Source organism: Grammomys surdaster, unplaced genomic scaffold, assembly GCF_004785775.1.
Source record: "Grammomys surdaster isolate TR1022 unplaced genomic scaffold, NIH_TR_1.0 131, whole genome shotgun sequence".
In the NCBI taxonomy this organism is placed as follows: Eukaryota; Metazoa; Chordata; class Mammalia; order Rodentia; family Muridae; genus Grammomys; species Grammomys surdaster.
The window spans coordinates 5,546,356-5,557,160 of NW_021604589.1; positions in this window are offsets into that span (position 1 = coordinate 5,546,356).

The window sequence follows — 10,805 nt, forward strand, 5'->3', positions numbered from 1 at the left end:
CCCGCCCCCCCACCCGCCCTCCCCCCCTCCCTCCCCCCCTTCTTTCTCTCTCTCTCTCTCTCTCTCTCTCTCTCTCTCTTTCATTCATTCTTTCTTTCTTTCTTGGATCTGGTTGTGTAGCCCAGGCTAACCCTGAACTAATAATGATCCTCCTACTTCAGCTTCTCAAGTATTAGGATCACAGGCACCAGTATTATTTCATTTATGCTAGAGGAATTTTCAAGGGATGTATTTTGAATTTCCTGTTGGAGTGCACATAATGATTTAACTTAATTCTATTGTCACTCTGACGCCCTTATCTTTAACCATAGCTTGTTTCTGTAAGGGCAGGGGACCTTTTAATTTTCTTAGTCAAGAATATGGAGCTGGTTCTTCTCTCATGGTCGATCAGGGGATGTTTCTTGACTCCATGATGGAGGGTCAGGGTGTGGGCAATCACTTGCTTCCATGAATTTTCTTTCTTTTTTTTTTTTTTCAATTTCCATCTTGCTTCAGGATCCTAGGGCTGCTGTAATAAAGTACCATAGAACTGGTGACATATGCAACCAAACTTTTATTTTGTAACAATTCTGGAGGCTCAAACACTGATGTCAATGTGCTAGCACCTTCACTCAGGTGTAACTTCTGACCTCCATAATGGGTGTGTCCATTACAAGTCTCTGTGTCTTTTTTAATTGCCTACTCTGTCTCTGCCTATGCTCAACTCATCTCTTCATAGAAACACACCAGTTATAAGTCATCTTAACTTGATCATCTTTTTAATGGCCTCAAACACTAGAGTCATCACCTCAGGGACTAGGACACAAATCTTTAAAAGATGAACTAGGGAGTATAAGCATCATTCATTATCCTTTTTATCTCTCCTTCCAAGAGACACTGGGATTACCAGTTCCTGAGCTTTCTGGGGGACCTTCTCCACGGGGTTAGGATTTGGCTGTCTCCAGCTACCAAATCAGTTACTATTTGTCTTTCCATTTTCCTGCCTCCAGTGTAGTTTTATTATATCCTCTTCCAACTTCCTGTGTGGGTGTGCATGCCTAACAATGTGCCCTGATATTTTGGTTAAGGAGACTTTTGAATGGAACAGCAATAACCACTTCATTTTAATGGCCCGTTTCTCACTAAAAGTCCTGGTTATTAAATTGGCATTTGTGTGTCTAGACAGGAGCCAAAAGAAGTTGAAAATCTGATTTCTAAAATACTCACATGGCATCCCTTGAAGATGAGCCAAATTAGCTAGATTAATATCTTCTCTGAGTGCATTTCTTTCTTCCTTTTCTTCTCCAACTCCTTCCTTCCTGTCCAGATAGAGTCTTACTATGTAGCAAAGCTGGCCTCAAACTCATGGTAATTGTGCCATCTCAGTTTCTCCAGTGCTTGGATTATAAGTGTGTGTTACTGCTCCTGGTTTTCCATTTTCTTTAAATAGTTAAAAAAAAAAACCCAGAAGAGTTTTGAATCAGCCTCACATCTTTGTTATCTTCAAGTGTCAAAAAAGATGGGTGATAATTACCTGGAGAACAAGCATCAAGAAACCATTGTCATATCTTAATTTATTTTTAAATAACTACTTCGCTTAACCTCCAAGAAGTGTAGTTTTTTTAATTGGTGTTGTTTACATTTTAATTTATCTTTTGCATCTTATGTAAGTAAATTGTCAAATACATCCTCACTTCTCTCTAATTCCTCACCTCCTCCATCACAATTCCTTCCCATCTTCATGTGTACTTAAGAAAAGTGTGCTGGGTCTACTAAGTGTTGCCTGTATGTTTATGGGTATGGAACCATATTGAAGCATGGGATAGGTTCTCAGGAGGACAAATTCTTTAAGACAACTGACTTTCCCTCTCCCAGAAGTTCTCAACAGCTTCTCAGCTAGGGGTGGAAATTGTGACCCCCTCATCTGTCCATGCATGTTTGGCTTGATCTTGTGCAGGTCTTATGCATGCAATCATAGCTGGTATGAGTTCATGTGTGAAACAGTCTTTTCATGTTCAGAAACTATGATTTTATCATATACATGATACAAATTTTCCATCCTTCTGCAATGACCTTCCCTGAGCCTTGGAAAGAAGGGGTATAATAAAAACGATTTGTTTAACTCTGAGCACTCCAGGTTTCTTATTTTCTCCTCAATGGCCAGTTGTGAATCTCTATATTAATAGCCATCTACCACAAAAAGAAGCTCCTCTGATGAGAGTTGAGAGAAGCACTAATCTATGGCTATAAAGATAAGTACTTAGAGAGCAGTTTAATACTATGTTTATTTAGCATATAATAGTAGGTTTTCCCCTAGAGCCTATGATGCACTCAACTATGGGTCTCAGGCTTAAATATTGATATGAGGGATGAGTTTCATATTCTGTAGGATGCCTTAAATCCATTCATTAAATGGTTGTTTACTCTTATAACATAGATGTCACTATTATACAAGTAAGCATATCTTGTCAGGCCATATATTCAAAGGACCTAGCACATACCCATGCAGGCTCTATGATTGCTGTGTCAGTCTCTGTGAGCCCCTATGACCTATGCTTAGTTGTCTCCATGGGCTGTGTTTTCCTGGTGTCCTGGAACCCTCTGGCTCTTCCTCTTTTGCAGGGTTCTCCAAGATGCACGTAACATTTGACTGTGGGTCTCTGTATCTGTTTCCATTGCTGGGTTTCTGGGTGAAGCCTCTCTGACAACAACTGGACTAGGCATTAATCTATGAGTATAGCAGAATATTGCTAGAAATCATTTAATTAACTTCTTTTGGGGGATCACTCATGTTTGGGGGACTAGTCTACCCTAGGTCTTTGAACCATCTAGCTGGCCATCCAGGCATTATCTGGTATGGGTTCTCTCTTATGGCTTGGGATAGTTTATTTACTGGAACTTCATAGTCTAGTGTGATGGTTTGTATATGCTCAGCCCAGGGGGTGGCACGATTAGAATGTGTTGGAGTAGGTTGGCCCTTTTGGAGAAGGTGTGTCACTGTGGGTGTGGCTTTAAGACCCTCATACCATCTGCTTGGAAGCAACTATCTGGCTAGCAGTCTTCAGAAGATGTAGAACTCTCAGCTCTGTCTGCACCATGCCTGCCTGGATGGTGCCATGTCCCCACCTTGATGATAATGGACTGAACCTCTGAACCTGTAAGCCAGCCCCAATTAAATGGTGTCCTCATAAGAGTTGCCTTGGTCATGGTGTCTGTTAACAGCAGTAAAACCCTAACTAAGACATCTAGCTAAAGAGCTTGCCTTAGAGATTCCCTGTTTCTGCTTTCCTAGCAGTAAGATGACAGGTGGCCATCATGCTTTGACTCTTTTATCATGTGGATACTGGAAACCTGAGCTGTGGTCCTTAAACCTGTACAGAAAGTACCTTACCCACTTAGCCATCTCTTCACCTCTGGAATGTTTACTTTTCCTACTATTACTGGAACAGTGGTTCTCAAAGTGTGGTCCTTGGTCCAGAAACTTCAGAATTACCCCAGAACTATTAGAAATGCAAAATTTCCGTTTCTGTACCACATAGAAACTTGGGATCCAATTGTGCTGAGAGTTTTAACAAGCTCTCCAGGGGTTGTGTTGCACAGGAAGGCAACTCTTATAGGACTCAGGAATAAACTATCTCAACAACTGACATAATGCTGACATATTGAAGATACTCAATACATTCTTCAGAGAAGGAATCCTAAGAAACAATCACTGGAAACACATGCTGGTGGAAGAGACAGCCTATTGGGCATAGCTTGTCTTTAATCATTATTCAGGATCAATAGAAAACTCCCTCATGCAGACAGTTAATGATTATTGCTTAAGTATATTTAAAGATATTGTATACTTTTTGCTTATTTGGTGCCCTGTTTTAATAAATGAGCTTACTTTAAAGAAAATGTTTGTCTGTGAAGAGGAATAAAAGCAAAATTCAAAACCTAAGACTATGAGGAAATTCAGAGCTGTATAATAATGTTTCACTTCTTTTGTCCTCTTCACATGGGTATTTTATTCTCTAGGTACTTCCTCATCCATTTTCCCCCTCCTCTTGACCATGTGATCAACCTCAAAGGCATTGGGAATAAGTAAGTTACAGATTTTTGATTAAAAGTTGAAGGGTTGAAGTCAGTTAAGAGGCTGGCAAAAGAAGCCAAAGCTGCAAACGTGAACATTGATCACTCAGTTTTATATTGAACACTGAGGGAAACACAACATGTGGGGCTATGATCAGTGGCTTGCACTTAAGAGGTCAGCTGGGCAGAGCTTCAGAATACTTGCTGAGATGAGAGCACATGATACAGAATAGAGAACTAACCAACCAACTAACTAACCAACAACAAACCTGGACAAATCACAACCACCAGCTTCTGAAAAGATTCTGTGTATCCTGATCTGGGGTCTTGAACTTGTGGACTTCTTGCTTAGCTTTCCAAGTCCTGAAATCACAGTCATGTGCTACCATATCTAGTTTATGTAGAGCTGAGGATTGAACCCTGGACCTTGTGCATGCTAGGTGTCTTAGTTAAGGTTTGCATTGCTGCGAAGACACACCATAACCATGGCAACTCTTATAAAAGAAAACATTTAATAGGAGCTGACTTACAGTTTCAAAGGTTCAGTCCATTTTCTTCATGGTGGAAAGCATGGTGGTATGAAGGCAGACATGATGCTGGAGAAGGAACTGAGAGTTCTACATCTGGATCCACAAGAAGCAGGAAGAGAATGCCATAATGTGCATGGCTTGAGCATCTGAGACCTCAAAGCCCACCCATAGTGACACACTTCCTCCCACAAGGTTATACCTACTCCAACAAGGCCACATCATCTAATAATATCACTTCTTATAGGCGGATGGGGCCATTTTCATTCAATCTACCATAATAAAAGAACATCATTTTAAGCCATATTAGCTTCAGACAGGAGTTGACCATATGTGACCCTTAAGTCTCATAATGTCACATTCTTGTCTGTATTCTGTGGCTCCTTTCTTTCTCCTGCCAGTCCCCTAGATTAGATAGCTTGGTTTCCTATTGTAGGTGGACTTTTGCTACTTTATTGTTTTTTTTTGTTTTGTTTTGTTTTTACCTACTATCTTTCTCCACCTTCCTACCCCCCAACACTAGGTAGGAGAAAAAGAATAGAGCGGGGAAAGAGACTTCAATATCATTAAACTACTCCCTGCTGATAAGGGGGGTTAAGTTCCTTGGGGTAAGTTTGATCTTTATTGTCAGAATATCTCCAACTAGCAACCAGAAACCAGCAATCATCAACAAGCAGCAGCAGCAGCAGCAGCAGGAGCAGCAGCAGCAGCAGGAGCAGCAGCAGCAGCAGGAGCAGGAGGAAGATAAGAGGTCTTTTAGATGAGTGTAAGACAACCAAGATATATAAGATTAAGAACAGGGCCCTAGGGTAGTAACAGCTGCTTCCATCCACCTTGAGGGACATAGTCACTGTTCTCCTTTATTTTTAAAATACTAATTAATGGCATTACATACATTCCACACACGCCAATACCCAGAAAGACACCCAGACACACACCCAGACACACACCCAGACACACACTCCCAGACACACACACCCAGACACACACACACATACACATACACACACACATACACACACACACACACACACACACACACACACACACACATAAAGGGGGTGGCTTGAGAACAAGCTCCGTTACATGCTGAACCATCTCACCTGTCCTATTGTCTTTTCTTATACTCTTGCTTCTACTGCAGCTAATTTTGACAGACTAATTTTTAATAAAGATTACTTCTAACAAGACTACCTTTAAAACACTTGTAGACAGGGAGCTACATATGAGGTAACTCTAATCTGGACATTCCATGGCCTTGGGTCCTGTTGTAACAACAACAACAACAACAACAACAACAACAGCAGCAGCAGCAGCAACAACAACAGCAACAAAGATGAAGTGAAATGAGTACCAGCACTCACCTTTCTGCTTCTTCACTGTGGCTACAGTGTGCACCAGCCGCCTCCTGCTCCTGTCAATACATTCTTCCCAAGTAACAGATTGTACCGTCAAACTGCAAGACAAACTACATCCTTCCTCCTTTAAGTATCTTGTTAGTTACTTGGAAAAATAATAAGTGGAAAAAATCATAAAGACACCGTAATGTTCTCCCCAAAACTGGAGCCTATATTTTATGGGTTCTGAAGGCTTTCCCCCCAATTTGGGTGCACGTTGCTTCTGATTTTGAGTACCAATCACCTTCACTGAAGGTCTGCTGTTGGTCCCATATAGTTCTGGAACAATAGCAGCAAGACCATATGATCCATGACAACTTCTATTTTTTTTTGAACAGCTGTGGTGCATATTGATGGGGCAGGAGGAAGAAGGTCTGGCTTCTTTCTCACAGAGTAGAACCTATCTAAAGAGGAAATACACACACCAGAGCCCACCGTCAGCCCTCAGGTGCTAAACAACTAGGAGAATGGAAGCCAGGTAGGCTGACTGTAGGGTTCAGATGCTCTGATTCTGCCGTCTTGATTATGCATAATGTATGCAGATAAATGATATATAAATGTTATAAAATTGTCTGGAGGTTTATCAAGATCATATTTAGGCTTTCAGATGTCCTATTATCTTTGAGCTTTTATCACTATATACATTCAATTTTCATATTTTATATTTCCTCCGTATGTTATACAATGCACTCTCTTCAAACCACCACCTTCTATTCCCAATCCCCTACATTTTGAAAGCCATCCTTCTCTCTTCCACTCTAAAGGCTGCTGATTCTGGAAATAGGAAGATGGCATAAGAATGTAAATGCAAGAATTAAAACTTTGGCTTTCCTAGATCTGAATGGTGAAGTTAGTTCAATTCTTGAGCAATTGAATTTCTCTGTGTCACATCTCCTGCAGCTGTTACATTGGGGTTACAATAAAGTAGTGACCTAATGTGATTGGTGGGAGGCAGAAATGAATACGATTTATACTGCCATGGCAGGGATTCTGTAACATAGCAAATGATTAATATATTCCTGTGACAACTATATTTTGCCCTGATTCTTTATTGCTATCGTGGCCAGATACTGGGTTTTTTTTATTTTATCTGTAATTCTTTTCTCTTCACAACTTACGGATGTTATTTCACTTTCTTAATTGCATGAGGCAAATATGATAGCCATTATGGAAATTGGTCACACTTCTTTTTATATTGTAACATTTAGAGTTGTTTATAAAATTTCTGATGCAAATTCTGTCTTTATAAGTAACATTTTTGTCACATTTTAAGCTTTACTATTTGTTTATATTGTGTGTTGAGCATACCCCTATCATGATACCCTCCCTCCCTTCTTGCTTCCTATTACCCTCCTGTAGTTCCCTTTGTCTTGAAGGCAGGTTTACTTCTGCTTCCATGTGATATAAATATCTTATAGGTTTTTTATAACATATATGTATGTGACTTTATGTAGTCATATACAACTCAGGAACCAGAAATGAGAGACAATTCATGCCATGTACCTTTCTAAGATTCACTTAATTTATTAAATATGTTGATTTCCAGTTGCATCCACTGTCCTGTGTAAGTCACAACTTGGTTCTTCAATATGGCAGAAATGTATGCTTTGGATGTGTGTGTTACATTTTACTATTCTGTCCCTCCTGCTGTTGGATATCTACTGTGTTTTATTGCAGTCTGAATAATGCCTATAAGCTTCCCTCTGTGCTTCCAGAGCTCAAGAATATTATCCAATTGCTGCTACACAAATCTCTCAGATTATCTGGACTTCATTGAGCCCACTCAGTGTGCAGACCTATTTTTCTTCATCTCAGAAAAGAAAAATCTTCCTTTTGTCATTTCTTTAGTTCCTCCAGGCCCCCTTTTCTTTCCAGGAGCCTCATTACCTACATACTGCATTTCCCCAGTTAGTCTTTGGGTGTTTCATCTTACTCCTTCACTTCTGTTTGGGTTCTCTTCTCCAGAACTTTTTCATCTTTCAAACCTGAATTGGTGTATTTTTTGAGTAATTCCCTCTTCTTCCTCAGATTCTGAAAACTATCTTCCTATTTTCTGTCACCGCGAATATCTGCACCTCATATACATGGAACCATACAGTGCCTATCCCTTTATGTCTTCTAAGTTCATTCATGCTGTAGCGTGGTCCTAACTTTAGTCTTCTTAAAGGCTAAATAACACCTCATTGTCTGCATATTTCATATCAGTATTAGCCTTTGATCAGTCCATGGACATTTGGATTCTGCCAACCTATAACTTATTATAAACAGTGCTGCTGATATACTGATGTCTGTTTATCTGTTTATGCCTCAGACTTCAGTGGTCTGGGTGTGTGCCAGAAGTGGGATGCTTGCACAACAACATAATTCCACATTTAATATTTTAGGAACTGCCGAACTATTTTGCACAATGGCTGCAATTTCAGATTCTCACTAGTGATGCTAAGAATTCAATTTCTACACATTCTTAAGGGCACCAGCTGTTTTCTGGGATTTTTTTTAAAAGTATGGTTTGTAGTTTTACATAATAGCCATATTAACCGATGTGGGATCACCTGTAGTATTGAATTTTCTTAATTGTATGGTATCTTTGGTCTAGCTGCTCCGAGGTAAATACATTTTTTTAGACAAGTTTTCATGTACCCCACAGTGGGTTGAAGGATGTAACTAAGGATAACCTTAAAACCTGATCCTTCTTTCTCCACTTCCTAAGTGCTGGGATTACAGAGTTGTGCTATCACACCTGGTTTGTGTGTTGCTGAAGATTGAACCCAGGGCTTTGTGTATGTTAGGAAACCACTCTATTAATTGTAACACATCCCCAGCCATTGAGGGAAAGTACTTCTGGTCTCATTGTCACTGCACTCTTACCCACTGAATCTTATATATTTAATCATTGAGCATGTGTGTACATACTCTGTAGTGAACAAGGGCTAAAAGGAGTGAACAGAATCAATGAACTCTTTTAAAACCTGAAAATAATTTGTTTTTAGTTCCAGAAAATCTTTCCCTAGGGCAGGCTGGATGGTTTGGAAATGAAATCAGCTAGTGTAACCAACTTGGTGAAGTTACATGTCAATGAAAAGCTAACATATGGCATTCGAGGAATGATATTCAAGGTTGTTCCTGATATCTCTACACACACATGTGCACATGTGCATATCTACACCGGCGCACACACATGTAAGCACATGTATATGCATCCCAATATGTGTGAACACATGCACACACTCATCCACAAGGGAGTCTTCTCCTAGTGTTAAGATTGAATTTGTTGAAGTATCTTCTTTGGTCAGAGGTGAGATGTGAAATTACAATAAATAATGAACACATATCTAATCTTGTTCCCTATTTTAGGGTTTCTGACTTAATTCTCTCTGAGTATTGGGGTCCATTCATTGAGAGCTGGTCTTCTATAAGCAAGGAAACTGGGGGTGTTGATAGAGGTATGGCAAAATGTACTTTCCATTCTTAGGTGGTAGAGGTAGCCCTCATGTAGGCTGGTGGGGAGATAGCATTTCTCTGCCAAAGTATCCATAGTTGTAGTTTTAAAGATCTTTGGATTATTGTTTCCTTGTTTTTCTTATCTCAGAGACAGAAAAAACCTGTCCCACGAGAGTAGGTATCACTCACTGGTCTTTTTGAAGAAAAAAAGCCAGAGGGCTTTCCTAAGATACTTGGGCAGATAACATACTTTCCAGGGGAAATCTCTACAGATATCTGGAGAGTTGACTTTCAGCTGTGTAGCTCCATCTTCTGTTTCATTGTTCATTATGGGGGCTGTGGTCAGGGGAGAGTCCTGTGCCCAAGTTGGAGAGATGGCCCAGAATCCCAATGACAGCTCACAGTTGTATGCAACTATACTTCCAAGGCATCTGAGGCCCTCTTTTGGCCTCTGACAGCACCAGGCACACATATGGTACATATACATATGTGCTTCAAGCACTCACATACATGAAATAAAAATTAATAAATGCTTTTAAAAAAGAATTCATTTTTATGGGTTAAACATCCCTCTCAGTTGAAGGAAGGTATGAGTTTACTTATAAATTTTATCCACACAACACTCTTTGATAAATTAGCATATATTTACTTATAATTAAATAAATGGAACCCTTTGTTAATATAATAAATATGTGATACAAGGATGAAAAAAAAAACAACTACAGTTTTCCTCCTTTACTCCAGTTAATTGTCTTGCAGGATTTCTGGGGTGTTTGCAGCCCATGAGGTAGCCCACTGCAAACTTGCTGAGACCTGCCTGGGGCTGAGCTGCAGCTGGCAGATGTTTTCCTGCTCTTCCTCTTTTGCAGAGATTCAGCCTCAAGGACATCAAAGTCATAAGACACTATGTGTAGGGTATGCTTGGCACTTGATTTCTACTTTGTCATTATGTCTGTCCAGTCACATAGTAATTTTATCAGGATGACAATGTAGTCATCACATGGTCGTCTTACTCTCTGCCTTACAACATAGGGAGCTGAGGGGCAGAGTGGTAAGTAGATTTGAAAAATATTAAAGCTTGGGGCCTGGGGTTATAGCACAGTTGGTAAATCACTTGCATTCAATCATGAGGCCTAGCATTCCATCCCCAGAACCTATGTAAATTGAACAAGCCAAAATGCCAGGTGTGGTGGTGCCCACTTGTACTTCCAGCACTTTGGAGACAGAGACAGGTGGATCCCTGGGTTAAATTGGCCAGTCAGCATAGACTACTTGATGAATACTAGCCAGTGACAGTTGCTGTCTCAAAAATAAAAGAGGTGGGTGGTACTGAGCCTGAGATTATCAACAGGTATCCCCCAACATGAACACACACATTTTATTTTTT